Here is a 17,294-nt window from a genome sequence, read left to right on the forward strand (position 1 = left end):
ATGTCCTGTGTGTATTTTGATGCAAGATAGCTAAGCTCAATTGTGCTGAATGACCTTTTCAAAATAATGATTTATTGCTCATTTATGGATCCTACTTCTCTTTAAACTACTGGTAAACTTTGTAAAGCCATCTTTGAACCTTCAATATTGAAATGGTGAAAGTGCTTAAAGGTGAACTTCAAATCATTTTTCTGAACTGTTGAAGATCCCAAACTGGTAACTGATTATAGGTTGGCTAGGATATACTTTGGAAAACCAGCAAAAAGGTAGAAATTGTATTTCTCTTCTACTTGCCTACTGAGAACAGATTTCAAATTTTCTTGTTCTTCTGTTTCATGTGATGTCACAGTGAAGTTTTGCTCTAAGTAATCCTTGCCTCTCACATCATTTCTACATCATTACTGCTACATCACTCTTATACTAATCTTTTGACACATTTTGACAACACGTTTTTAAAGAATTGGATTTTTTCCTAAAATTATTTTTCTAAACATTTTCAGATTTTTACATGAAAAATCAACAATTGGATTTTTATTCCCTTTTATTTCCAATTCAGAAGGAAGAAGAAGCATTTGTATGTGGCAAAGTTCACCAGAAATTAGAAATCTTTTTGCATTATCCTTGGTGAACCTAAAACCACCAGAGGTATATAGAATGATATGATGAGAGAGAAAACTTTAGCATGTCTCTTAAGCTCCAAAAATAGTAAACTATCTTAATTCTATTAACTCATATATATCCGGTGCAATTATATAAGCATTCTTAATTGGAATGAGGCTACAGCTATACTCAGAATAGCTAGTTCTCCTATGTCTTCTGAGGAATTTGATTTATTATAGAATAAGTATATTCTACAGTATTAAAGAACCCTTTAAAACCAAACACTCATTTTGGTTGGTTGTTTTTAAGGCAACTGTTCTTCATTTGTAATATCCCTAAAATTACTTATAGAAAACCTTTTAAACATGTTTTCTAAAATATTTAGCTTTTGTAAGGATGTATCCTTTTATTGTTTTGCAGAATTACTAATTGTAAAAGAAAGGGGGGAAGGGGTTGGGTTTGGTTTTTTGAAGGTTTTTTTTTCATTTTAACCCCTTCCCCCCCAACTGTAGAGCATAAGTACAATTTACTTTATTCTAAATGCTGTGAAGAATATTCTCTGGTTTATTTAGTTATGTTTATGAATCTGATCATAATCATAATGATGGGTATAAATGCCATTTTTCATAATAACTTCCATTATGACTTTCTTGGATACTGTCAGGAATGCTGACCAGCCTGGGCCCAGTGCTGTCAGGGACCCTGGGCAGGCAGGCCATTCTGAGCCAAGTGCTGCAGCAGTCACATCTGTAGTAAGCCTCAACTAATGAACTCTGCCCCAATTTAAGAGCAGCAATCCTCCTGATTGGCACCACTTACTTATTTAACATCAGCTAGGACCATGGGTCTGCATGTTCTGCTGTAGCTAGCTTTCTGGTTCCTGCAATCTGGTTCTTCTGGTTCCTGACACTGGTTTTCACCTTATCTTTGGATTTTGGCTTTAGATTTCTCTGTGGTTCTGTTTCTTGGCTCCTCCTGACCCTTGTTTGACTCTATTTTTTAGACTTGCCTCTGTGGATTGCACCTTGCACTAGTACCTTACATCTGACCCCCAAATCCTAATCCTGGACTGTGTTGTGAGCTCTGCATCTGGATTTCCCCCTGGCTTTGCTATATGGCTCCTGACTTAACCCATCCCCAGGCCCTGCTTCCCCTGGGTGGCCAAAACATTAGGCTAGACCACCTACATCTGATTCCTTATAGATATAAATGTCGATTCCCCACTTAAATCCCTGGGAAGTTAATATCCGTGGGGAGATGCATGCCATGTACATGTAAGCATAAAATCCCAGGCACCAGTAGTATAAACAATAAACAGAAATCAATGCTTTTCCTTCCAGCAGCAAATTTTAAAATTCAGTTAAACTAAGTAATGGTCAAGGTTGATTGACATGTGCAACACAAACAATCTTTCTGATGACTGATGTCAGTGGTACCATCAGTCCTTTAATAAAGGTCTCCTTTGATGTCCCCAGATGTCTCAGACCATAAGAAGTAACTTAGTTACTCATCTATTGATGTGCACTATTTTTCATCTGTCAGTGAATAGACTTTCATGAGAGCACATCTGTCTAGTGTGATGAAATAAAACCATATAACCAACACAAACATCTGAAAGAAGTAAAAAATAGATCTATAAACTCTGTTTTGCAAATCCTTTCTTATATATAACAAACCTAGAATATAAATGGATATATTGTTTTAAAATTCTAGTGCATGCATCTGACCCAGATATGGGGCACATTTGGTAGTTTATTCTTCAAGTCCTATACAGACCTGTTGCCCAAGGGAAAACACTCAAAAGAATCTTGCCTCAGGACAATTACATTTCCTTTATGTGGAAAAAGAATGGATCAACTATACTCCTGATGGGATGGCAATCTGGACTGATGCAAATATTTATCTCTTACTGTTTCAACTGTTGAGGGGGGAAAGATCAGTTAACCTTTTCTGTGCTCTGTGGGTATATCTAACACATGCAGTAAACTCTGGAGCAGTTTAAGCTGGTGTAAACTACTCCCAGGTGCAGTGTTTACACATGTGCCTGGGACAGTAGCAATTTGATCTGGGATGAAGCAGTTTACACCAGGGCTACTCTTGCCCTGTGGCACTGAGCAGAGAAGGGTCTGGCTGGGGCACAAGAATGCTGAAAATGCAGAGATTTGTAGCTAGGCAATGGGCAGGAGTCTGGCCCCTGATAGCTAGGCTGATCAGGTGCAAGTTACTCCTATGGAAAGAATTTACTCATGTGTTTAATTGAAGTTAATTACCCAGCTGTAAGATAATACTGTCCCCCAACAGTACTATCTCAGGGTGGTGTTAATTAGTGTACTACAGGCCAATAATACTTTTGCATATGTAGACAGTATCACTTTACTCTGCAGCTAATTAGTCTACTCTGCAGTAAAGAGCACACATAGACATGGCCTGTGAGAGGGTTCTTGGAACCTGGATGCTTATCTGCATTTCTTCCAGCTACACAGTTGGGCCAGTAAAAGATATGATCCACAAAAATACTTCCCACATTTTTTCCATAACATTAAAAATACCTCACCTCAGCAATACAACTAGGTTCTTTCATCCTCTATGAAACATTCATATCTTTTATATTTTACAGGACTAGAACTGTCATCACAAAAATACTTGTAAGAGTTTTTCATTATCTTTATTTCAGGCATCACTTAGCACAAGAATTGTGCAACAATTTGTACAAGAATGGTCATTGAATTGTTATAGAATCATAGAATCCTAGAAAGTTAGGGCTGGAAGGGACATCAGGAGGTCATCTAGTCCAACCTCCTGCTCAAAGCAGGACTATCACCAACTAGATCACCTCAGCCAAAATTTTCTCTACCTGGGTCTTAAAAACCTCCAAGGGTGGAGATTCCACAATCTCTCTGGGTAAACTGTCCCAGTGTTTTACTGCCCTCCTAGTCAAAGTTTTTCCTAATATCTAACCTAAACTTCCCTTCCTGCAACTTGAAATCATTGCTTCTTGTTCTATCAACTGCCACCACTGGGCACTTCTACACAGGATGGTCGCCATGGCGTACACATGATAAAAATGTCATTTTGTGTGGCTTAATGATATCACACGTTACAAGTGCACCAGTTTTGGGGGGGTTAGATTAGTTTGCATCTTTGCAAATCAGATGTAATTTAGTTTTCAATGATGCATTGCAGCTCTCAGCTCACCCCTCTGGCTGTGGGAGAGGTGGCCAGACTCCACAAAGAAAAAGGATCAGGCCCCTCACCACTTCAGCTTTCAGCAGGCACCTGAAGGGGGCCAAGTGAGGTTCCTGATCCTTTTTTTTTTAGCGGAGCCTGCCCATCTCTTACAGCCAGGGGGCAAGCTGCCAGTAAGCTGAGCATCTCCTGAGCTGTGTGGGGGCCCCCATCCTCTTTCTGGTGGCAGCACCCCCTAGGGCCACCTAGGCAAGTTGCTAGCAGGCTAGGTGTGCCTTCAACTTGGAGGCAGCACCCAGCCCAATCCAACTGTTCCTTGAGCCTGCCTGCTGGAAGCCCATGGGATGCTACTCTTTGGGCAGGTTTGGGGAACAGTTGGATCACGCTTGGTGCTGCCTTTGACTTGGGGCTGCACCCAGACCACTAGCATCCCACCTGCATGGCCCTGTAGGGTGCTGCTGCTGCTGCTGCTGCAGAGGGAATGACAAGAGTCCCTCACAGCTTAGGGGACACTTAGCCCATTGGCAGCTTGTCCCCTAGCCATAGACAGGCTCTAGCTTTAACGAAAAAATAAATAAATTGGGTGCCTTGCCTTAATATGATGAAAAATTTGAAATGGTGGGTTTCAATTAAGAACCCACCATTTCAACTTAAGGGGCAGAGAACAAAACCTAGAGGACTAAACCCTGTGATGTGTACAATCGCCCACTGAGAAGAATTTAGCTCCATCCTCTTTGGAACCACCCTTTAGGTTTTTGAGGCTTCTATTAAATCCCCCCTCATTCTTCTCTTCTCTAGACTAAATAAGCCCATTTCCCTCAGCCTCTCCTCAGAAGTCATGTGCCTCAGCCACCTAACCATTTTTGTTGCCCTCTGCTGGACTCTCCAATTTGTCCACATCCTTTCTGTAATCAGGGGCCCAAAACTGAACACAGTGCTTCAGATGTGCCCTCACCAATGCTGAATAGAGGGGAATAATCACTCCCCGTTCTGCTGGCAACACACCTACCAATGCAGCCGTGTATGCTGTTAGCCTTCTTCACACCAAGGCAGTGCTGGCTCATATTCAGCTGATTGTCTACTGTAACCCCGAGATCCTTTTCTGCAGAGCTGCTGCCCAGCCAGTCAGCCCCCAGACTGTACTGGTGCATGGGATTGTTCTTTCCCAAGTGTAGGACTTTGCACTTGTCCTTACTGTACCTTATGAGATTCCTTTTGGTCCCTTTCTCCAATTTGTCAAGTTCTCTCTGAATCCTAACTGTACCCTCCAGCATATCTGCTACTTCCCCCTCAGCTTGGTATCCTCTGAAAACTTGCTGAGGGTACACTCTCTATGCCATCTCCCAGGTCATTGATGAAGATATTGAAAAATACAGCCCCAGAACTGACCTCTGGGGCATTCCACTTGATACCAGCTGCCAGCTAGACATCAGACCATTAAATTACTACCCTCTGAGCCTGATGATCCAGCAAGTTTTATATCCACCTGACAGTCCATTCATACAACCCATACTTCCTTAGCTTGCCTGCAATAATGTTGTTGGAGACTTTTTCAAAAGCCTTGCTATAGTCAACTTATACCACATCCACTGGTCTCCCCATATCCCCACAGCCAGTTACCTCAACATAGTAGTCAGTCAGGGTGGTTAGGCATGACTTGCCCTTGGTGAATCCATGATGACTGTTCTTAATCACCTTCTTCTCCTCAAAGTGCCTAGAAATGGATTCTTGAGGACCTGCTCCATAATTTTTCCAGAAACTAAGGTAGTTCCCTGGATCCTCCTTTTTCCCTTTCTTAAATATGGGCACTACATTTGCCTTCTGATCATCCAGGACCTCTTCCAGTCACCATGAGTTTTCAAAGATGTTGCTCAGTGGCTCTGTAATCATACCGGCCAACTCCATCAGCACCCTTGGGTGCATCCCATCTGGCCGTATGGACTTGTGTATGTCCAGAGTTGTCTAAATAGTCCCTAACCTGTTGTATTACACACACACCCTGGCCTCCCAGACCTTCCCACCACCTACCCTGCTCCTTCTCAAACTTAATATATTAAAAAAGGTAATATTTTGGCTGAATAGTCCTATAAAACTCTTAATAAAAACAAATAATATGAAAGCTGATAGAATCTAAATTTGAGAATTTTTCTGCAATTTTTCTTTTTCTGTCTGTTTTCCTTCTCACTTGACAGTCTTGTAACTGAAAAGTTACCCTGCAAATTGTTTTATGGTTTGTTTATTCATTTAAATGGAAAATAATCTTGCACAAAGTATTTTACAAAGCAAATTTGGGAAACAATCCATCAGTGTCATAGAAAAAAAATACCACTTTTAGTGTATTCTCTCCATCTCTAATGTCTGTGATTTCGGTGAAAACCAGAATCCACTTTGATCCTAAGAATGACAATAAATTTCAGATGCTGCCCATGGTTAAAATGGTAGTCACCAGGAAAATAGAAATCCAGTAGTATAACTATGGTTTAAAGAATGTTCTGCACATTTGTGTTATGCACAAAGCTGATTTCATTCTTTGAGAGAAGGAATGGACTCGAAGTTTTGGACAAAGAAGATTCCTGTTAACAAAAACAAACAAACAAAACCCCCACAACAGATTAAATGTATTCCAGGCAATAGCACAATTCTTCAGATTTTGCAAATTGCAACCTTCAGCTGTTGCCTAGGGATTTTCTCTGAGAGTAGAAAGCACATTTTATTTTCCATGAACATTAGTCCTAGGCCTATCTTTTCAAAATCATGTCAAGGGCAATAAATTGTGGGTGGGTGTGTGCACATGAATGCACATAGACTAAGATGTGTATTAGAAAATGGAGATCCCTAGCCATCCAGCAGAGTTCTTCACTGTTGTTGTTGTTGAATACAATTAGTTATTTTAACAAAAGCCAGGTTCAATATGTATTATATTTTTTCAAGTCCAGCAAGACAGGTGGCAAAAGTTTTGCGTTGGTATAGCTTTTGTCAAGAGCAAACTACTTTGGTTTCTTTTAAGACTGAGAACTCTTTTTGTTCAGCAAACCCCAGTAATATTTAAACTTACAAACTCCCTTATAGTGGGTTTAAAATGGAAATGATGCCAAGCCTTTATCTGTGTCATTGCAAATAGGAATGCTGTAGCTCACTGCACCCACTGGCATAACATTCTCTCATTAATAATACTACAATTAAATAGATAACTATAATATGTCACCCTAAGTAGATATTTTATATGAGAATGCTCTGTGTACTGGGCCTGTTCAGTGTATTTTGAACTGTGGTACAATTTGTGCTTGCAAATATTCCTCAATAATTTTAATGAATGCCTTTGATTTTCTGACAGACAGGTAACTACGCTAGATGGAATGTCTGATTGATTGTTTTCTTCTCACTGCTATCAATTAAATGAAATGCCTGTCAAAGGAATATGGACTATTTTGCAACAAGGCATTTAGAGTGTGAGTGGACTTAATACAGTCCATCACCTTGATGTGGTATAGAATATATAGTAAGTTGTGATTTTTTTTTTTAAGCAAAACTTTTATGAATATGGCCTGTATGCTTCAGTACTATGGGAAATGGACTAGAAAATAGTCTAAAACTGCTTACTTTTTTACACAGTATCTATATGCATCAGGAGTGATGTAGCATATTATATCTCAATTTGCAATTCCATTTCCAGTGTTATTTAAGATGAGTGTCATTGCATAGGATGTAGTCTCAGAAAAATAGGTACTTGCTACTCCTGTATAAATTCATTCCCGTAGGCCATTTAAAACCAGGTGCATATGTATTTGATTCCTGGTTTTGCCACATTGTCTGATGTCAATGCCAACACTTGACATAAAAGTAGTTTTTGGCTCTCCCCCTTCAAGTCAACAGTAACTTGTAATTTCATCCACTACATACTGGTATTTAGTACCAGTCACAATTGCCTACATAATAGACTTGAGGTAAAATTAATTCATGTGCAAAATGGTATTATTAGGTCTGTGCACAGACCTCCCCATTATGCCCTCAAAACAGAGCAGGTAAGTAATACCTAAACAGTGCAAGTAATAGCATATAGAATTTATGTTGACCCTAAACCTAAGTGTTAATCTGACTTTAACATTATTTCTAATTGATTTAACACAGCAGTGTCAAAGTTGTGGCCCACAGATAGTGCCAGGACTGGAGCTAGCAAACGTGATGCAAGCACTATATGCGGCTGGTTCAGGGCACATGCTACATGCAGTGCACACACACCAGACCACTCAGTCCTACAGGCTGGATCTGGCATAGGGGACCAGTCTATGGGCCCAATCAAGCCTCTGTCATTCACAGGGCCAGAAAAGTTTTGACATCCCGGATTTTCATAGTTTCGTAGTTTCTAGGGTAGGAAGGGACCTGAGCAGATCATCGAGTCCAACCCCTGCCATGGCAGGAAAGAGTACTGGGGTCAAACAACCCCAGGAAGTTGTACATCTAACCTCCTCTTAAAGACCCCCAGGGTAGGAGCCAGCACCACTTCTCTTGGAAGTTGCTTCCAGATCCTAGCTGCCCTGACCATGAAGTAGCGCCTCCTGATATCTAGCCTAAATCTATCCTCTGCCACCTTGTGACTGTTATTCCTGGTCACTCCTGGTAGTGCTCAGGCAAACAGAGACTCCCCCAATGTCTGCTGGTCCTCTCTGACTCACCAAAAAGGGTGCATGCATAGCTACTTCTAAACTGATCAGAAGAATAAGTCTAGGCTCTACGTACCTGATGTCAGGCTTCTTTATCACTCAGGCTCTCTATTAAGCTAGCTCAATGCTCAATGAAGATGGGAACCACATTGACCCTCTTCCAGTCCTCTGGCACCACACCAGAGCACCATGAGTGCTTGGAAAGCCGGGCCAGGGGTCCCGCAATGACCTCAGCTAATTCTGACCTCAGTACTCTGGGGTGAAGATCGTCCGGACCAGCTGATTTGAATACATCCAGTCCCTCCTGAAGTTCCCTAACTAGTTCCTCACTAAACCGTAGCCTAGGTGCACTTCCCCTGGGGTTCAAGGGGGACCCAGAGGGGGGTGGCTGTTCTAGTCCCTGCTCAGGAAAATGGAGGCAAAGAAATCATTAAATATGTTAGCTTTGTTGTCTGGTGTGATGACCAAATTTCCTAGCATGTCCTGCAGGGGCCCTACGTTACCCGGAACCTTCTTTTTGCCCCCTATGTATTTAAAAAAGGACTTCTTGTTGTCCTTGATCTGGGAAGCTAGTCCTAGTTCCATCTCTGCCTTGGCCTTCCTGACTGCCCCCCTGCATCCCCAAGCAACTGCAGTATAATCCTCGCTGGTGATGGCCCCTCCCTTCCATTGGGTGTGCACCTCCCTTTTAGCTAGAAGACATTCCCAGATGCTTTTGGTGAGCCATGGGGGCTTTTGCACTCTTCTGCCCCCTGTAATCCATGTTGGAATTACCTCCCTTTGGGCTTGGAGGATCATTTCCTTAAGGAGCGACAACTCTTTTTGGACACCTGGTTCCCCTCCCCTCTGGGACCTCAGTGCTTCCCCAACTATTCTCCTTAGCTCATTGAAATCCACTCTCCTGAAATCTAGGGCTGCTGCCTTGCTGTAGGCCTTTGCCACCTTGCACTGGATGATGAATTCCAGCAGGCGATGATTGCTGTCACCCAGGTGGTTGATCACCCTCAGCCCCCTCACCGGGTCATCACCCGTGGCCAGCACCAGGTCCAGCAAGGCATCTCCCCTGGTGGGGATGTGCACCTCCTGAGTTAGATGGAGGTCCTGCATTTTGGCTAGGAACCTACGTGCACGGTCAGACCTGGCTGACTGCTCTTCCCAGCAGATGTCTGGAAAGTTCAGGTCATCCATGATGACCACACCTTTGACCGAACTACCTCTGTGAGCTGACTGAAGAATTCCTGGTCTAGCTCTTCCCCTTGGTTGGGTGGTCTGGAGTAGATTGCCACCATTAAATCTCTTTCCCCTCGACTGCCCTGTATTCTAACCAAGAGCACTTCAGAGTGTCCCTCCTCTGATTCTTTGCTAATTGATGAAGATGTGTATTCCTCCTTAATGTAGAGCACCACACCCCTACCTTTCCTCCCTGTCCTATCCCTCCTGTACAGCCTATAGCCCTTGATATTCACTGCCCAGTCATGCATTGGGTCCCACCACATTTCAGTGAGCCCAACTATGTCTGGGCTGGTGTCAGCTAGCAACTGCTTGTTTCCCATACTACAAGCATTTGTGTAGAGGCATTTGAGGCCTTCTGTGGATGTGTGCACTGGCCCCCTACTTTCAGCATTACCCTGGCCCCTGTTGCTTACCTGTGTATATGTTCCACTCATCAGTGTAGGCTGGGCTGTACTTTTGGGTGTTGCTTGGTTTGGCAGTCCAAGGCCTCCTCCACCCTCATCTTCCCCTTTCCCCAACAAGCCTAGTTTAAAGCCCGCCAGAGGAGATCCATCAGTCTAGAAGAAAACACACGCTTACCTTTAGGGGAAAGGTGGAGCCCATCCCATCCGAGCATGTCTCTTGTCGTGATGTGTGGGTCATTCTTGAGGAAGCCAAAGCCTGCTTCAAGAGACTGTTCCCGAAGCCACCAGTTTGTCTCTGCAATGCTCGTTGCATGCCGTCTTCCACTTCCTCTCACTGGTAGGATAGAAGAGAAAACCACCTGTGCACCTACCTCCTTCAGCATGCCCCTCAGAGTGTGGTAGTGTGCCTTCAGGTGATCAGAGCTTCTCCTGCCTGCATCATTAGTACCCGTATGGATTAGGGCCATGGGGTAGTAACCGGTGGGCTGGATCACAGCCTGGATCATCCCCTTCATGTCCTGAATCTTTGCTCCAGGTAGGCAGTAGACCTTGCGTGTCGAGGGGTCCTGGCAACAGATGGGGCCCTCTGTACCTCTCAGGATGGAGTCGCCTACAACGATCACTTGACACTTTTTCCTCCTGGTCTGCTTAGCTCCTTTGGCCTGCTTGGATCATGGAGAATGTGAAGTTGCCTCCTCTCCGGTTGCCTCCTCTCCTTCCTTCTCCTCCAGAGTTGCCAGGGCCTCGTACCTGTTCTCCAGTTGGACTGGAGGAACTGGTACTGCTGTGTTATAAGCAGCCCTGGTTCTGGAGGTGACCGTCTGCCACTCTGCAGTGGAGCGCACTTCCTGAGGTGCTTCACCCTTGGGTGTGTGATCCTGTAGGGAAAAAAAATAGCCGTCAATTTCTTCCTCTGCCTCCCTGATTCCCCTCAGCCTGCTAACCTCCTCCTGGAGCTCCCTCACCTGCACCTCCAGGACTCTAATCCCTGCCCCCCCGGGCCTTGCTGAGCAACTCTTGCAGGCCAGGTGGTAGGGGGATGCCAGCTCCCCCATGGGCTCTGTCTTGGTGGAGGCCTCAGACAAGCCCCGGGAAGGCTGCGCACCCCCAGGAAGGGGCCCTGGCAGCACTCCATGTTGACACCATCATAGGACTTGCTGCTTGTTTGTGGCTTAGTGCAGTGCCTTTGCCCTGAGGTAGCAGGAGTCTCCCTCCTGGCCCTTCCTGCTTGCCTGCTGGCATGAACACCGATGCAAATGCCTGTTTGTGCACTCTGTTTATGCAGCGGGGCTTGAGAGCACGGCTCCCTACCAGCTCAGCTAAGAGGGATCTGGGGGGCTTCCCCTCTGGATCTGGCTCAGCTGTGTCTGGTCCCTCAGCCCCACTTACCTTAGGGGGATCAGCTGGTGCTGCCCCTGCTGCTGGCTCCACTGCTGCTGCATCCATCTCCGCTTCGGGTCAGGTAAGGGGGCACATGTGTGTGCAGGACACACATGTGCCTGGATCCCTCCTCTTCTCCCTGCTCCTGGTTCCTCAGTGCCAAAAGAACAAATATGAGTTTCACACTTTACATAAACAGGAATATAAGGTGGGGGGGTTGTAATTACCCCTGTACATGTACATCTCTCAACAAAGGCCAAGATTTTCAAAAGAATCAAGGTAACTAGGCATTCAGTTCTGATATGCTTTGAGTTCTAGTCTGTGATATTTGTTGGTTTTGAACAATTTCCATGTTCCTAATACTTCTGTGTGAGAGTGCTTTCTAACTACCATACACGTTTCATAGACATTAGGGCTGGAAGGGACCTTGACAAATCATTGACTTCAGCCCCCTGCCCCAGGGGCAAGAAGTCATCTGTGGTCGAAGGCTCCCAGCAAGATAAATGTCCAAGTGTCTCTTAAAGGAGTCTAGAGAAGGTGCTTGCACCACCTCTGGAGGCAGTCTGTTCCAGGCCTTGGGGGCTTGCACAGTAAAGAAGTTCTTCCTTATGTCCAGCCTGAAATGGTCTTGGAGGAGTTTGTGACCATTTGACCTTGTTGTCCCTTGGAGTGCTCTGTTGAGCAGGCATTCTCCCAGATCCTGATGTATACCCCTATATACTTATAGGCAGCCACCAGGTCCCTCCAGACCCTGTGCTTTTCCAGGCTGAAGAGTCCCATGGCTCTCAGTCTCTCATCATAAGGTCTGTTTTCCTGCCCTCTGATCATGTGTGTGGCTCTCCTCTGGATTCTCTCAAGCTTCTTCACATCCTTTTTAAATTTTGGAGCCCAGAATTGGATGAAGTACTCCAGCTGAGGCCTCAGCAAGCTGAGTACAGCAGGAGGATGACATCATGGGATTTGCTTGAGAAGCATCTATGGATGCAAGACAGAGTTTTGCTGGCTTTACCAGCTGTGACATCACATTGGTGGCTCATATTCATGTTGTGGTCAGTCGTGACCCCCAAGTCCCTTTCAGCCATGGTGCTAGCAAGTGTAGCACTATCAAGCGTATAAGCGTGCTGTGGGTATTTTTTTCCAAAGGTGGAGTACCTTGACTTTTTCAGTGTTGAATACCATCAGGTTTTCATCTGCCCATTTTCTGAGCCTGTCTAGGTCTGTCTGGATCACCATCCTGTCCTCGGGTGTGGACGCTTTACCCCAAGGTTTGGTGCCATCAGCAAACTTGGCCAGTCTGCTTCTGATACCAATGTCTACATCATTAATAAAGATGTTAAAGAGTATAGGCCCAAGGACGGAGCCTTGAGGGAACCCACTGGTTACAGCACACCACGATGATTTACTTGCATCTATTACCATTCTCTTCGTCTGACCTCAAAGCCAATTCCCCAGCCATTGGACTGTGATGTAGCTAAGTCTGCAGTAGGCCAATTTTTCCACGAGGAGATCATGGGACACCAGATCAAAGTCTTTTTTAAAATCAAAATATATGACGTCAATATAGGTGAGCACATATAGAGACATGGGGATATCTATTTGTGCCAGAGTGGTGTGTAATACTAAGTTGATAACATGCATAAAATGTATTGGTAGTGTTGGAGTAATATTGTAGCTGTGATGATCCAGGAAATATGAGAGTTGAAAGTATTTCTTGGGATGATAGCTTTTACTGTGTAGTTGGAAAAGATCTTTAAATGAGCTTTCAGGCACAAGGTACCCTTCTTAAGGTTTTCAGACTTGAGAATGGGAACCTCATGCTCAAAATCTTGTCTAAAATCCCTCCCAATTACAGAGTTGGTCCAAAATATATCACCCAAAAAAATCTTTTCACCTCATATAAATTATATTTTAATCTTGTGGTCTTCTATACTGTTCTAAAATGACACATGATATATGAGTGACAAAATATTCTTCAGTGACAAAAATAATATGATATTTGTTTTATGTTTAATTTAATTCTCTTTCTTAGTAGTATATGTGAAGAGAAAAAATCTTATTTTAGTTTGTGCACTATAAAACACAAAAAAACTGAATTTAACTTCATTTCTCACATGTAGTTATCAACTCCTGTCACTTTTAGGAAGCTTAACCAAATCCATGAAGATATGCTGTCTACTAGAAGCAAGAAGTGGATGAATTTCTCATTTGTTATTCATACTTTGTGAGGTGTTGAAAAGAGAAAAATGACAGTTTTGAATATCAATATTTAATTAAATAGCTTTATATTGTTGGAAGTAATTATGCATATGATGCGGTTGATACAGTTAAATTTTAAAATGCTTGACTTTCAGGGATATGAACCAAGTATTGGTGGATTTGGCTAGAAAAAGAGAGAGATACTCCAATATGCCTACATTGCCTTTGGACAACCACTGAAAACATGCATTGAAAACTGGATTTATAGTTTCATAGTTGGTAGGGTCAGAAGGGACCTGACCAGATCATCCAGTATGACCCCCTGCCATGGCAGGAAAGACTACTGGGGTCAAACAACCCCGGCAAGGTGTTCATCTAGCCTCCTCTTAAAAGACCCCCAGGGCAGGAGCCAGCACCACTTTGCTTGGGAGTTGGTTCCAGATCTTAGCCACCCTGACCGTGAAGTAGCGCCTCCTGATATCTAGCCTAAATCTACCCTCCGCCAGCTTGTGACCATTATTTCTTGTCACTTCTGGTAGTGCTCAATGCCTGTTGGTCCCCCCTGACTAGTTTGTAAACAGCCACTAGATTCTCCCCTCAGCCTTCTCTTGTGGAGGCTGAACAGATTCAGGTCCCATAGCCTCTCCTCGTAGGGCCTGCCCTGCTGCCCCCTGATCATGCAAGTGGCCCTCCTCTGGACCCTCTCCATGTTGTCCACATTCTTCTTGAAGAGTAGCCCCCAGAACTGGATGCAGTACTGCAACTGCAGCCTGACCAATGTCACATAGAGGGGGAGGATCACCTCCTTGGACCTGTTTGAGATACATCTGTGGATGCATGACAAGGTGTGGTTGGCCTTCCTGACTGCATCCCCACACTGCTGGCCCATGTTCATTTTGGCATCAATAATTACTCCAAGATCCTTTTCTGCCTCTGTACTGATGAGAAGGGAGTTCCCCAGCCTGTAGGTATGGTGCTGGTTCTTCCTTCTCAGGTGCAGTACCCTGTACTTGTCAGTGTTGACACCCATCCTGTTCTCATCTGCCCACCCCTGTAAGCTGTCTAGGTCTGATTGCAGCCTATTCCTCCCTTTTAGTGTGCCCACTTCTCCCCACATCTTAGTGTCAGGGAATTTGAACAGGGTGCTTTTTACACCCCCGTCCAAGTCACTGATGAAGCTATTGAACAGTTCGGGCCCAAGGACTGAGCCCTGCGGAACCCCACTGCCCACATCTTTCCATGTTTAAAATGACCCATCCACTACCTCTGTGTGTGTGTGGCCCTCCAGCCAACTAGTGACCCATTTGACCGTGTAGGTGCTGATGCCACAGTCCCCTAGTTTTTTAAGGAGAACAGGATGAGAGACAGTGTCTAAGGCCTTCCTAAAGTCCAGAAAGACTATGTCCACTGCTGCACCTCCATCAAAGGATGTTGTGACCTGGTTATAGAAGGCCACCAGGTTGGTCTGACAGGACCTGCCTCTAATGAACCTGTGTTGGTTGCCCCTAAGCATAATCTCCCCTGCTGGCCCCTCATGGACATGCACCAAGATAACTCTCTCCAAAAGTTTCCCAGGACTGAGGTAAGACTGACTCACCAATGGTTTCCTGGGTCCTCCTTCCTCCCTTTTTTTTAAATGGGAACCTCCTTTTCCAATCCTCTGGCACCTTGCCAGAGCACCATGAGTGCTCATAAATCTGTGCTAGGTGTCTCGCAATGACCTCAGCAAATTCCTTCAGCACATTTAAAATCTGACATATTCTCCTTTGTATCCCAACATTAACCTATTTGAATGTCATCAGTTCAGTTGTTTTACTTGATCGGAAATATTATGGTATTCTATAAATTTCATTTCACCATGACTTCAGCAATCTCGCTCTTTTTTTTTTTTCAAATCAACGGCAACATAACATGCAACAAAATGCAGCAGCATCTTTTGAGCCATGAAGAAAAATGTAGAATTCAAGGCAGAAAGACAGATAGGTGTTCAGCATCTAGCAGGAATTGTAATTTTATGTAATCAAACCAAATCAAAATCAACACTCAGCTGGGGTATGCAAACATTCCTTACTTTTAAGATCTTTAATGAGTCACCTTAATGACATTTTCACTATTCTATTCCAACCTATTCTTCTTTATATTATCTTTTTCTTTTGGACTTGGTCTGGCTTGCCCTAGGCATTTCTATCCAAAATGATCACGTGTCTGTAAGAGGTATTTCTATGGAACATATTTATTAGGTAGCACTTTTATCACTAGTTGTTGCAGGAGGAACGCAGAATCCAGAACGTATGCCTTGAAAGCAAAAATACCTGCAAAGCTACCATTAATCTCCTTTGAATGTCACTCCACTTTCCATTAATGTTTTTTTTTGCTTCTATTTGTGTTCAGACTATTTAATGGTGGAAAAAGGAAAAGAAATCACAGTACAGTACAGAACAGCTAATCAATATGCACATAGCTTTTCTACAGAATTAGTTATATTGATTTATAAGTCAACCTAGTAAAATCAGAGCTGCTCCCTGGTGTGGATGCAGTTATATCAGTAGAAAAGGTACCTAATTTCTGTAAAGTTATGGACATACACCTCATTCTGAGCATTGTGTACAGTGGAAGAACAGATTGTTGTATTTGGTTTTTTTCACTTAATTATTTTGAAGAGGTTATTAAAATTAAGTAATATATGTATATGTCTTATTAAAAATAATACAACACGTGCAGAGGAAATGAAACTCAGTTTACAAGTCAATGTTTGTGACATTCACCTGCATATTAATGCAGTGACTTTCTTCTCAGTTTAATGTGTCACAGAGAAAGTACAACATTCTGAAATAATTCACATAGGTGGTATAATATACAAGTCAGTAAACCCACTGTTTGTTAATGGCCATGGTTTTCCAGGTCCTATAAGAAATGTATGTGCTCAACACTCATTGAAAGTTAACAGCAATTCTGTTAGGTCCCTTTGGTAACTTCAGCCAATATTAACACAATTTTTGTATGTTTCCTGAAAAAATTGTGCAAGGACCAAATGGGGAAATTTGTAGTATAATCAGCAATCAGTATCATAGAGATGGAAGTATTAGACTGATTAAACCTTTTTTTTCCTTATTGTTTATTTCAGGCAAATGAAAGGGTCATACAGCACATGTTAGATGATCCAAAATATATTTTTAAACATTCATTAATTTGGTTCAAATAAAGATCTGATTGTAAGTATATGGTGTTCATAAGCTTGCACCTGTTTAATCTGGACACGAAAAACATCCAAGTGTTTTCATGAGCAGATTGTCTTCTTTTTGTTAGCATGTTTGTCTCAGTAATCCCAAGGTAGTGTGGCAACTATAGCTTCCAGGAACGGAAGCTTCCCATTTTCAATAAAGTGCTGTAGATGGATTCATTCTTCAGTGAGTCAGGATCTGGCTGGTAACTTCAAGTCTCTTAGGTGGTACTTTGGCTGCATTATGAAACTGTTAGTCTTGCGGTCTTCATTTGCTGGGCCCTGGACTAGACAGCTGAATTGGATAATGGATACAGAATTGTTTTCAAGATCTATCTTAGGTATCAGCTTAATACTTAATATACTCACTCATTTTGTTTCTTCTTGCAAACATGCCCCTATGGGAAGTAAAAT

Source organism: Crocodylus siamensis, chromosome 2 (assembly GCF_052110815.1).
Source record: "Crocodylus siamensis isolate JL-2025a chromosome 2, ASM5211081v1, whole genome shotgun sequence".
Taxonomy (NCBI): Eukaryota; Metazoa; Chordata; order Crocodylia; family Crocodylidae; genus Crocodylus; species Crocodylus siamensis.